The following is a 12,782-nucleotide window of genomic DNA, read 5'->3' on the forward strand; positions in this document are numbered from 1 at the left end:
TTCTGTTTCTAGGATGAATTTTAATTGTTCTTATATTCTATGCATTTTTTTTATTTAAAAACCCAGAACATTTTGCAGTGGTACCTTGGTTTGCAAACAGTCTGGTCTGCATACGTTTTGGATTACAAACACGTCAAACCCAGAAGTGTGTGTCCCGATTTGCAAACTTTTTTTGGATTACAACCCATTTTGGGGGGGTTACAAACAAGGTTTTTTTGGGGGGGGGAGGCCCCATTGGCAAAAGTGCGCCTTGAGTTACAACCTGTTTTGGTTTACAAATGGACCTCCGGAACGGATTATGGTTGTAAACCAAGGTACCACTGTATCTCACACCACTTAGAAATTGTGAATATTAAGCAGTATATAAATAAGTGGAGGCCGCACCTTCTTACAGCAGCCCGAATAGCTCTGTGTTAAGCATAGAAGAAATCTGACCATGCAGAAATAGAAAATTGAGACTAAGATTCTAAATGTAGCTCAGATGGCCAAACTTGCAAATATAATAAGGATTACAGAAGGCTGGCAGTGAGATTTGTAGAAAAGTGGAGCTTGTTCATATATTGGAAAGAAAGGGCACAGGAGGCGATAAATCCACATTGGTTATTAGGGGAGATACAGTTTTAAACATATCGGAACTCCGGTTAGATAACGAAATATAGTTAGCTTAAGGAAATTCTGTTTAGAGCCCTGGTTGTTTTACAAATTAAAGGAAACAATCAGGTTAACTTATATTGGATAATGCTGAATGAGTTTGCACAATATGCATATTTAACATGAGAGCTTGTCATTCTAAAGAACCTTTGCTGCAGCAGGGATTTCAGTAGCCCGGCAATGGAAAAGTTTGAAAAAATATACGTTTGTCCTTGTAGTTTAAGAACTTACGGTTTTTGCGGAAGGAATAACACATACATTTGTGTGTCTCCAGAGGAATGGAGGCCCAGAACAATTCCACCTCAGCTGGGGGAATTTTATTTCCTCTGCTTTGGACTTAGATGCTCCACGTTCACCATCTAAGCCAGCTTGGGAAATATGGGTGTCTTGATTTTGACTGCTGTGTGAGTATTCCTTTTTTGTTTTTGTATGTGGTACCATCTAATGCCCTGCTACTGTACTTCTGGGTTGTCAGAAATAAATTTTAAAATGCTTTTTAAAAAAAGATTTTGCACATTATTATTATTATTGATTACCCAAGGTCTTGGGTGAGGTTACAACATGAAAACACAATATTAAAAACAAACTGAAATTTACTTACTTACTATGTGTATTTAACGTTCATATAATGTTTGTTTATTTATGGACAGATGAATTTAGTCTTAGTTATTTGCATTTAATGATTGAAAACACACATGATCAATACATAGAGATAGAGATCTATATATACACACCCCTGAAATATATAAAATAAACAAATCAGTCCCTGTATGGGCTGGAGGAGGGATTTTAATTTGCCCAGGGAAGGCAAAACAAAATCCACATGTGCCGCCCCCCCCCCCACCATGCCACCTTCAGAAAACAAGCTCTTCCCATCTTCGTGGAAGGAAAGCGAGTGCAAAGCTGCTTCTAGACGGGCCCTTAGGCAGAGTCTGGATCTGCAAGTAGTGAAGGAATGCAGGCAAGGCACCCAGGAGGGGGGTGGGGTGGGAGGGAGCATCTCTTAATCCGGAGTGACAGGGACATTAGAGACACCTGCCACCGACAGCCCTGGGTTAGTAGGACAGTGGGAAGCAAGTGAGGAATGGTTGGCGCTGGGTCGGGGGGAGGTAAGACATGTATAAACATGCAGAGACAATAACATTGCCATGGGTTTCTTCTCTCAGACACACACTGAGGAACCACGGCTGTTATCTGGGGGATATTTCTCGTACAACCAGTAACTGGGGCACATTGCAGCATTAAAACAATATATTTGTAGCCTTCCATCTTGTTGCTTATTTGTGGGTTTTGAAACTGCATTTATTGTGGAGTGCCATTGATTGACACACACCCCCTCCCGGAAAAGGGATATTGGGGGATTCTGATGAAAACGGAAGCAGAAATTGCTGGTATTTGCTTATTCATCCCATGTCTAGAACAGAAATCAATCCAGCAAAACAGGATTGGCATTTGCTCTCGTTGCTTTCAGTCTGCAAACAATATGTAATTGATTGCGTTTTCTTCCCCTGTTTGCGTTGTCGGACCTTTGTGCTGAAATGAACGGGGAGGAATAATATAATGGCAATGTAATTTATGTAATTAATTATGTAAGTCGGTACTTTCACCGGTGGACAGTGAGACAAGTAACTTAGTTTTTTGTTGGAAAATGAGCTGCAGTGGAATAGAAACAGAGTTCCATGCAACAAATACAGGGCAGAACAGAAATTGATGTCTTCTTGCATCTCTACCCTGGAATATTTTGATCAGGGCTGGCTCCAGGATTTGGGGAGCCCTCAGTGGACCCCCTAGCCTGGGAGAGGCAGGACAGGCAAACTGAGATTTCATCTATGCTGCAACCGAGATTCTTGGGTATTCTGTGCAAGGTGGAAATGGTACAAATGTTAGGGCAGTGACCCCTTTACTGGTCTTGTAGTCCAAGCAAATAACCAAGCTGGCCACCCTCTGGTGATGACCCTGTTTTTCGATAAAGGACAGGTAAAAAATATTATAAAATATTATAAATATAAATAAATAATGTAATTTTGTCCCATGGGATCTCCATAACGTCATTGCAGCACAAAACAGGCATTTTATGGTTTCTGGTAGACATAAAACAATGACAAAGCCACACGTGTGCAGACCATTTTCTCCCGTCATAAATGGTAGAGTTGGAAGGGACCATGAGGGTCATCTAGTCCAACCCCTACAATGCCCAGCATGTCAGGATAAAGAAATGCATTTTAAGTGGACACTTTACCCTGGTATATGCATTTTGGGTACACACTTCTTGGCCAGAGAACTGCATTATGAAATTCAGAAAAGTGCAAATTTCAAATTTCATTGTTTCGGAAACTTCAAATTAGGCTAAGTTTGCCTTTAGGATGTGAACTGACTCCAATTTCTCCCCTACCACCTGCCCACTTACCAGGCTGTCCCGTCAGGTCAGTGCTGCTGTGCCATGTCTCCTGCTGGACAGGAACACGTGCCTAAGAAAGAACAGGAGGAAGACAAACAGAAAGAGGCTTGGTTACTACCCAGAGATACTAAATCTCATGCCCTACACTGTCACATCCCCTCCAAGGGACAAGCACTTAGCACACCGGAATCCATCCATTGCAGTGTCCTTGCAGACAGGTAGGAATCCTTATGTCAAAACTCACAACACAGGTGACCCAGATGATGGTCCCATTCCTCTGATGGACATTGCAAAGGACATTGCAAGTCTGCATTGCATTTACTGAGCATTTGATTTTCTTGCACAAAGTTTACGCAGAGGGTAGATTATACATGGCCTTTATGGAGCATTTGTTCTGATTTGTTTGTGAGGTCATAGAACCTTGCAATCTGGTCATTATAAGGACAAATGTTTAAGAATTAGTGCCTGAGTTTGATCTTCATTTCCCTCTTCCCTCCCTATCCCTTTCCCCTTCTGTGTCACGTTTTGTTTTTTAACTTGAGAGCCTGTGGGCAGAGACCAGCTTGGATTAATTGACTGTATGTAAGCCACTCTGTGAGCCTTTTTAGAGTTGGGTACAAATGCTCTAAATAAGTAAATAATAATAAATATTAATAATAAGCATTTGTTCTGCATTCATCCTGAATTGCTTGCAGGGTGCTTATAAGTCTTCCTGTTGTTAATTAATTCCACACTTTCCGATTCATTTCCCTGTCACTTTCCAAACTACAAAAAGTCTCTTTTTTAAAAAAGGTATGTTTGTTGTGCTAGGGCAACAGAGTCTTTTAATCCACTCTGAAGGCACAACACTAAAGTTCTGGTATTCACTTGAATCCCTCCTGCAAAATACTGAAGGTTGTATCCAAACTTGTGCAGATAACACGTTCCACGAGCCACAAGGATTTCTGCTTGTGCAGCAGGACTCTCCCATTTCTCTCCCCTCCCCCCAGTGCATCCACTAAATCTGTTCTATGTTTTTAGCTGTTCTGATTTTTATCTGTAAGCCCCCTTGAGTCCCTGTCAGGGGAAAAGGCAGGGTATAAATGTACACACAACAACAACAACGAGTGTGCCCCAGCCCTCAGGACCAGATCTGGGTTGGGCATGTTACGGTAAAATTTGGGTGCGAGGCTACTCCGCCACCCAGCTCGCCGGACTAAGTCCGCGGGTCCCTGCGGAAGAAAATGAGCTCAGCCGGAGAGAGGAGCAAACTGAAGGTTGCAAGTTTATTGTGCAACAGGTTCAAGACGAGATTGAACAGCGAGAAAGGGGTGACATGAACTTTTGAAATTTCCCTCCATGTCCCAGAATACAGTGCAAAATACATCCCAGTTACATCATGAATACATTAAGAAGAGGTTGGGTCACACAGGATTAACATATGGAGGAGGGGAGGGAATATGCAGAGCTGGAGATATGCGCAGATAAGCACATCCTGAGTACCTGATGAGAAGACAATGGTCCATGTATGCATGGTCTGCCACCTGGCCTTGCCCGGAGGAAAGGCTTGGCAGAGTGGTTTGGCAGGATTAGGGTCTTGACACCTTGCTTGAGGGATTATGGAGGACAGGGGAGGTGTCATGGAGTCCTAGAGAAATTGAGCAAATTGGCACGTTGATTTTCTATGAATTTTATAGATTTTAGTCCCTTCTGACATTGACAATTGGAAATAAATGGATATATTGTAGCGAAGAAGGAGGTGAAGAAGACATGCCCCCCCCCTTCCGTATCAGTCACAAGGCACACTTGGAAGGAGAAGACAGCGTGTGTTCCTTTGATACTGCCCTGACCGTCTGGGTCCTGGAAGGTAACCAGGTTCGATCTCTGGCTGTGGAATATGGTGGGGATAAGACTCAGCCTTGTGCTCAAATCCCAGGAGGGTTAAGGGGGCCAAGCCACTTATTTGTTATATTTCCTTACTGTTCTTAGGATACAGGAAGGCTCAGTTGGTTAGAGGGTGGTGCTGATAACACCAAGGTTGCAGGTTCAATCCCCGTATGGGACAGTTGCATATTCCTGCATTGAAGGGTTGGACTAGATTATCCTCAGGGTCCCTTCCAACTTCTATGATTGCTCTATTCAAGGGTTTCCTGTGTTACCCGGGACGCAGGTGGTGCTGTGGGTTAAACCACAGAGCCTAGGGATTGCCGATCAGAAGGTCAGCGGTTCGAATCTCCGCAATGGGGTGAGCTCCTGTTGCTCAGTCCCAGCTCCTCCCAACCTAGCAGTTTGAAAGCACGTCAAAGTGCAAGTAGATAAATAGGCACTGATCCAGCAGGAAGGTAAACGGCATTTCCGTGTGCTGCTCTGGTTCGCCAAAAGTGGCTTAGTCATGCTGGCCACATGACCCGGAAGCTGTACGCCGGCTCCCTTGGCCAATAAAGTGAGATGAGCGCCGCAACCCCAGAGTCGTCCGCAACTGAACCTAATGGTCAGGGGTCCCTTTACCTTTACATTTACCTGTGTTACCCACTTCCCATCTCGCAATCAACACATGCAGAGAGAGGCTGTTATGTGTAAGTAAGGAAGAGATATTTACTCAAGGAAGCAACAGTACAGGCTTAGTAGCAGTTGCTGCCACCTTCTGAGTTACCTGCCTCCCTGCACTGCCTACTGCCCTCCCCAGCCTCCACTGAGACCCTCCACTTTGCCAGGAAGTGGGGGCAGGAAGGAGCTGGCATCCCTGTTCTCCTTTCTGAAGTGGCTGAAAGCAAGGTACACGTGGCAGAGCACTGCCTTCAAATCCCACTTCCCATCAGTCAGGCCCCTCCTCTTTGTTCCTTCTTCTTCCTGCTGCTGCTGTTGCCACCTTGGGGCTTGCCAGCCCAGCCCTGATCTTGACAGCATTGTGGGGCCCATGACACTCCCTCACTCCTTCCAATTCCATCCTGCTTCCCTGTGGCTCTGCACTTAGCTAGGGGAGTCATAGAACTTGCAGGGCAAGGCAGGAGGTGGATTGGGATCTATTAGTACATTTCTGGGCGATTTGCCGTAAATTGGCAAGGCTTTGCAACTCCCAGTTGTTCAACTGCAACAACAAAATGACTCTCCCACCCACCCAATGCTTCCTAAATTAAGCTGCTGAAATGACAAAAAAATAAAATAACATGGTTGGAAAACCAGGAGTGGATTTTTGTCTGTGGCAGGATTGCAAGCTCAGCCCTGGTGCTCTTTCTTAATTCTAAGTGTATGTTTTCCCTATCCTTCCTCTTTTTGCACCTGACTCCAGCAAGTGGACTTCAGGATTACAGCAAAGAAACTGAAGAGTTGACCACACAAGCTTCAACGGAGCTTGTTCTACAGCATAAGCATTCTCAGCCATTTCCAGGTGGCCTGTTTATTGAGCACCCATCCTGATTGGGTTGCAAAGTTTGCAGAGAGGTGAGATAAAAGGCGCTTCCAGATGGTTGCTGTTTCAAAATGGGATTCAGTCACATACTGCCTCCTTGCGGGCTCCCCATCTGGTTGACTCCTGTGAAAACACAATGCTGGACTAGATGGGTCATTGGCCTGATCCAGCAGGCTCGTTCTTATGTTATTTTTCTTATTTAAGATATCCTATCCTCCAAGATTTCTCCAATGAAAATAGGGACATTCTGGGATCAAATCTGAAACCGGGGCGGCTTGTGTAAATCTGGGGCTGTCCCTGGAAAACAGGGGCACTTGGAGGGTCTGAGACAGCTGTTAGGTTGCTTTTCTCACAGAGAGGCTTGTTATGCCGTTATTTTGCATTTAAAGGTAAAGAGACCCCTGACCATTAGGTCCAGTAGTGACCAACTCTGGGGTTGCGGTGCTCATCTCGCTTTATTGGCCGAGGGAGCCGGCGTACAGCTTCCGGGTCATGTGGCCAGCATGACTAAGCTGCTTCTGGCGAACCAGAGCAGTGCACAGAAACGCTGTTTACCTTCCCGCTGGAGCGGTACCTATTTATCTACTTGCACTTTGACGTGCTTTCGAACTGCTGGGTTGGCAGGAGCAGGGACCAAGCAACGGGAGCTCACCCCGTCGTGGGGATTCGAACTGCCGACCTTCTGATCGGCAAGTCCTAGGCTCTGTGGTTTAACCCACAGTGCCACCCGCGTCCCTATTTTGCATTTAGGCACCTTAAATTGTTTGCTCACCGGTTTTCTCATGTCTATGCCCAAACATGTGACCGTGCAATCTTGAGGGCTGCTGATTCCACACACTGCTAGCTCCCAAGAGCTGGAGCGAAGTCAGTGTGCCTTCCCTTCATCCCTACCCCCACAAAAGCAGCATCAGTAGCAGCAGCAGCAGCAGCAGCGCCAGACTCCCTGCTCTGGGCCCTCTGCCGAGTTTGCTCTGCTCTCTGTTTCGCTACCAGGCCCATTTGCCGGCCAGGCAATTGTCACCCCCGATCTTTCTCTCCTGACGGCTGGTCTGTGAAATTGTTTTCCATGGTGGGTGCCTTAACACAATGGGAGCAAAGAAGGATGGACTGAATTGGACGTGTCGTGGCTCAAGGGCGTTGGGCGCCCTTCAAAGCGGCCCAAAGGGCAAGGGGTGGGGGGTGGCGGTGAGAAGGAAGATAGAGACCTCTGGGGAAGCCAGGACCAGCCAAGCCCACCACAGCTCTTTAACCCTTCACTGAGCAGTAACAAAGAGAGGTTCTGACGGAGACTGACATGTCTGTCTGTCGTTTGACATGCCGTCCTGTGCCTCTGATGGCAAACTGGTTATTCTAAGGCAGGGGTGGCAAACCTTTTCAGACTGAGTCCCCCATTCCCTTCTGGGCAACAGTCCAGGGGCCACGTGCCAGGAGTGGGAAGGACCAGAGGAAAAAGTGGAAAGAGCAAAGAGAGAGCGGGGAATTTATCACTGTACACTAAGCCAGTTTCTACACACTGTCCTCCATCCAGACAAGCAAAAATGCACCATCAGGGTTCAAGGAGATATTCCAGTGCAGCAGACCCAGGAAGGGCTGTGGCCTGAGGAGAGGAGCAGGACTGTGGCTGGGGAGAGTCCAGAGGGCCTGTTACAGTAGGCTAGTTTTTGCACAGACTCACATTCCCCTTCTCTGCTCCAATTCCAGGTTAGCAAGAGGCACTAAGGTGAAGAATGCATTCCACCCAAGTAAAATCTCTCAAGGAGGATGCGAAGCCAAGCCAGTGAGGCCGTGTAGCTCAGAAGGGCTTCAGGCTGGGCCTGGGCTACTTCACTCCTTTTGTAGATGCATTGTTGCGTCTACAAAAGGAGTGAAAGGGGTATCTATTTTTCAAGCCTTTTTCAGCCAGAACTCAATTTTGGCAGCTCTCAGGTGGGCGCCATTGTCATTAGAAGAGAACAAGGGTTCATGGTGAGTTCCAGCACCTCTTTTTCTAGAAAAATAGCACTGTTATTTAAAAATAATATATGTCTAAATTTGTTTTCTGGAGATATGGAGAGTTAGAGATTGCTCTTACTTAGCACCTCCCCCTCTTTCTCACCCCTTGCTTGTCTTCCTACTTATCTGATCAAAAACAAATATCTGGGTTTCCAGTTATTCCACAGGCCCCAAGGCTGCTAATATCTGAGCCATAATTTAATTATTAGATATCTCTTTCCCTCCTGGTGCTTTCTGCCTCCCAAAAGGGCATCAGGGTTGTTTTTCTTCCTTTATAGTTTTTGCTCTCATGTCAGCTACTGTTCTTCTCTTCCATTTCCTCTGCAGTTTGTTATTCTTGTAGATCATCACAAATCTTTATAAACTATTGACAGGGGCTTGTGCTAAACTAAGGTTTACTCAGAAAAGATACATTGAAATTAATGGGCCAGGACCATGGACTTCAATAGGTCTACTCTGAGTAAATGTTCATTGGCTACAACCATGGGATGGGGGAGATGCTGGGAGCTGAATGGAGTGACTCTCCTAGGAGGGAAGGCTGCAGCATCTGGGACTTTTCAGCTTAGAGAAGAAGCGAGTACGAGGCAACATTGCAGAAATTTATAAAATAATGCATGGCATGGAGAAAGCAAGTGCAGTCGTATCTCGGGTTAAGAACTTAATTCGTTCCGGAGGTCTGCTCTTAACCTGAAACTGTTCTTAACCTGAAGCACCACTTTAAGCTAATGGGGCCTATTGCTGCCACTGTGCCGCCGCTGCATGATTTCTGTTCTCATCCTGAAGCAAAGTTCTTAACCTGAGGTACTATTTCTGGGTTAGCGGAGTCTGTAACCTGAAGCGTCTGTAACCCGAGGTACCACTGTAGTGGAAACAAGCGTTTCCCCCTCTGTCAAAACACTAGAACTTGTGGACATCCAAAACAGTAGAACTTGGAAAATTTGGGACAGATAAAAGAAAGTCCTTCATACTGCATGGGGTCAAATTATACAGGTCACTTGCACAAGAGGCATTGATGGCCACCAACCTATATGGGTTTAAAAGAGGATTAGACAGATTTGTGGAGGATAAGCCTGTCAGTGACTCCTCATCTGGAGGCAGCAATGCTTCTGAATGCTGCAGAAGAGGAGAGTTGTGCTCAGATCCTGCCTGCGGTTTTACCACAGGCATCCAGTTGGCCACTGTGAGAACAGGATGCTGGACTAAGATGGGCCAGTCCATCAGGCTCTTCTTAGGAGTGTGGGACCTTCTTTAGTGCCGAGCTATAGCCCCACTTAGAAGAACACTTCTCCTCCTGGAGCAGCCCGCATCAGGGGTAGCCAGTGCAGTTCCCTCAAACTGTTAATAAAATCATAGAACTGTGGAGTTGAAAGGGACCCCCAAGGGTCATCTAGTCCAACCCCCTGCAATGCTGGAATCTCAGCTGCATCGAGCACCCATGACGGATGGCCATCCAACCTCTGCTTAAAAAGGAGAATCCACGACCTCGTGAGGGGGTCCGTCCCGCTGTCAAACAGCTGTTACTGCCAGAAGGTTCTTCCTGATGTTTAGTCGGAATCTCCTTTCTTGCAACTTGAAGCCATTGTTGTTGTTGGACTCCAACTCCCATCAGGCATGATGGAAACTGTAGCTCAGCAACATCTGAAGGGCATCGGTTGGCTGTGTGTAACCTGAGGCAAAGCGGGAAGAGGAAGATGGACTGGACTACCCTTCCCGATCAGAGTTCCTTGACTCACGATCGGCTGAGCAAACTTCTCCATTTTGTAACTGCCGCCCCAATCAGGAAGCAGTGAACCAGCCCCACCCTTGAGGAAAACCATGACTTTTCCAACACTGTGAATCCAATCTGGTGCAGCAGTTAAGTGTGTTGGGCTAGGACTGAGGCTGCCTCACCCCCCCCCGCCCCGCCAGCCATGAAATCTGATTGGATTACCTTGAGCCATTCACCACCTGGCAGCCTGGCCTACCTCACAGGATTGTTCTGTCACAAGATAAAAATGGAAGCTTGAGAGAACCACCCCACGATCCCTTCAGCTACATAGAAAAAAGGCGAGCTCAAATTGCAGTAAATAAACCCATTCTAAAGTTCCATTTCCACCTCACAGACCACGTGGCGCTTTTCAGAGCAGAAACCACGCTGGCCAAAGTCTAATCTGATGACACAGAAATAACCAACTGTGGTCTCAGCAACAAGTGTATTGCCTTCACTTTCATATCACAGCCTGTTTCCTGCTAGTGTGTGCTGGTCTAGAATGAAATAGGTGGCAACTGATGTAGCTCTGTCGCCTGTTGGAGCTGCCCCATCATCTATCTCTACAATTAATAATGTAAAAAAAAACCCCATTGTACTAGCCAAAAGCCATGGCAAATCCATACAACCACAAGCCGCTTAAAATATAACTCAAACAACTGCAAATAAAAACAGGAACCATAAATTAGGAAGGTGACAATAACAGGGAAACCACCAGGGATACAGTAACTCAGTTACTTCTTCCTAACCTTTTTTTGCCTCCAGAGCAAAAAAGGGCCACTTTATGTGCCACTACAGCACTGTTGTCACTCAGCAACCACTGGACCCTCTCTGTCAGGGAGAGCTGATTTCCTGTCCAAAGTGGGGTTTTAGAAAGAGCCTCCTTGGATCTGCGTAAAATGGACAAGTTAGCATACAATGGGAGATATATTCTACCTGGGGTTGCCCACAAATAAAGGGTCTGTGTGCACTTGAAATCACAACTCTATAAAAGCAGTTCTTAATGAGGAAGGCAAGAGTTTGGGTCAAATAGCTAGATCTGAAATGCTCTGTTTTCAAAAGGAGAAAAAATGGTGGTTCAAATCGATTGCAGGTCCCTTCTGGATTCTAGCCATAAGAGCCAGTCCCTTAGCTTATCCACGTTCAACTCCTGGAAACAATAATAGTCTAGAATACTTTGACCATTTGAATTCCACAGATGGCTAGTCCTCAGTTCCACAGAGCACATAGCCAGGAGATGCTCAATGGGTAAAGAAGTGAGCCTTTTCAAGTAGTTTAAGTGGGTGCAAGCCGCTCTGGCGTTATACGTTTCCCACCCAGCTTCAGTGTGTAAAAGAGATGCTGACACTCCTGTAGGTAAGGAGAATAATCTCCTAATAAACTGAGTCTGCACTATTTCTAACCCTTTAATCGAGTTCAAGTTGTGACCCCAGATTTCAGCTCCATACAACATTTGAGGGATCATTTTGCTACTGTAATTTTTCAGTGCAGGTTTGAATAGCTAACCACCCTCATTACAGTAAAATTTCATCAGTGCCCCTATTGGCTTTCTATGTGTCGACTTTCACTGCCTCAATATGCCAGTTCCAAGGCAGATATTCACTAAAGAGTATCCCAAGGTATATAAAAGATCAGATCTGCTCTAAATCATGATGGTCCCCATGCTCCATTTAAATCTAATACTGTGTTTACCGAAAATCATGATATTGGTTTTGGAGAGGCTTTAATGCTTATAATAGGAACTGAAAGCAGCCAAAAGCTTCTTAAGGCCCAGGTGAGAAAGAGGAAGAAGAACTGTGTCTGCTGTGTACAACAGATGTGAATTTTTTAATTCCTAATTACTGGAGAAGGGGAGTAAACTTGGGCTAAATAAGATACCAAGTCATTAATATAGAACTTAAAAAGACTGGGGGCCCCCAATCCAGCCTTGTTTCAATGCTCGAGTCGATTTGAAAGCTTCAGACGCACCACCCTTAAGATCTACTCTAACCTTCATTTCCATGTCACTGTAAAGTTCCCAAATCAGTAACAGAAGTCTGTGGCCGTTGCTGCCTTTAAGTAGTCTCTCCCACACTCTCCTTCGCTTAATAGAATCAAAAGCAGCAGAGAGATCAATGAAGGCGGCATATAGAGTGTTCGTAATGTTTTCGGTATATTTCCTAATGATGTGCATCAATGTGAAGCATTGATCGATAGTACTGTATCCTCTAAGCCCTGCTTGGTGTTCATGAAAAATATTATTAGTGTGCAGCCAGTCTGATAATACATGAAGGAGATGTCACACATAAAGCTTGGAGGAAATGTCTGGTAGCCTAACTGAGCAATAGTTCTGTGGATCATTTCTATCCCCTTTTTTGAAATTTGGGACAATGGTCCTCATCTTCCATCCAGAAGGGATTTGGGCCGTGCTATTTATGAAAGTAAATAAACCTGCCGAGATGGGTATCCAACATTCCATGTGGTCCTTAAAAAGCTCAGGAGGCAACATATCTTCTTTACTTTAAAAAAATTTCAAACCTTCAATGAGGGATTTAATTTCCTTATTCTACACCAGTTGCCCTTCAGTAAGTTTAACAAATCTTTACTTGCAACTGATTAGTGGGATT

The 12,782-nt window shown here is 45.4% G+C and overlaps 1 protein-coding gene across 2 annotated transcripts in view; it reads right to left on the bottom strand.

Moving 5' to 3' along the window:
• The window catches only part of FGR (FGR proto-oncogene, Src family tyrosine kinase), a 59,980-nt gene that overhangs the window by 15,566 nt on the left and 31,632 nt on the right, over positions 1-12,782 (bottom strand). For both annotated transcript variants that reach the window (XM_081202764.1, XM_081202763.1), the window contains exon 2: positions 3,059-3,119. The gene's annotated coding sequence lies outside the window, so the exon portion shown is untranslated. The remainder of the gene's footprint in view (positions 1-3,058; positions 3,120-12,782) is intronic.

Source organism: Podarcis bocagei (genome assembly GCF_964188305.1).
Source record: "Podarcis bocagei genome assembly, chromosome: 7".
Taxonomy (NCBI): Eukaryota; Metazoa; Chordata; class Lepidosauria; order Squamata; family Lacertidae; genus Podarcis; species Podarcis bocagei.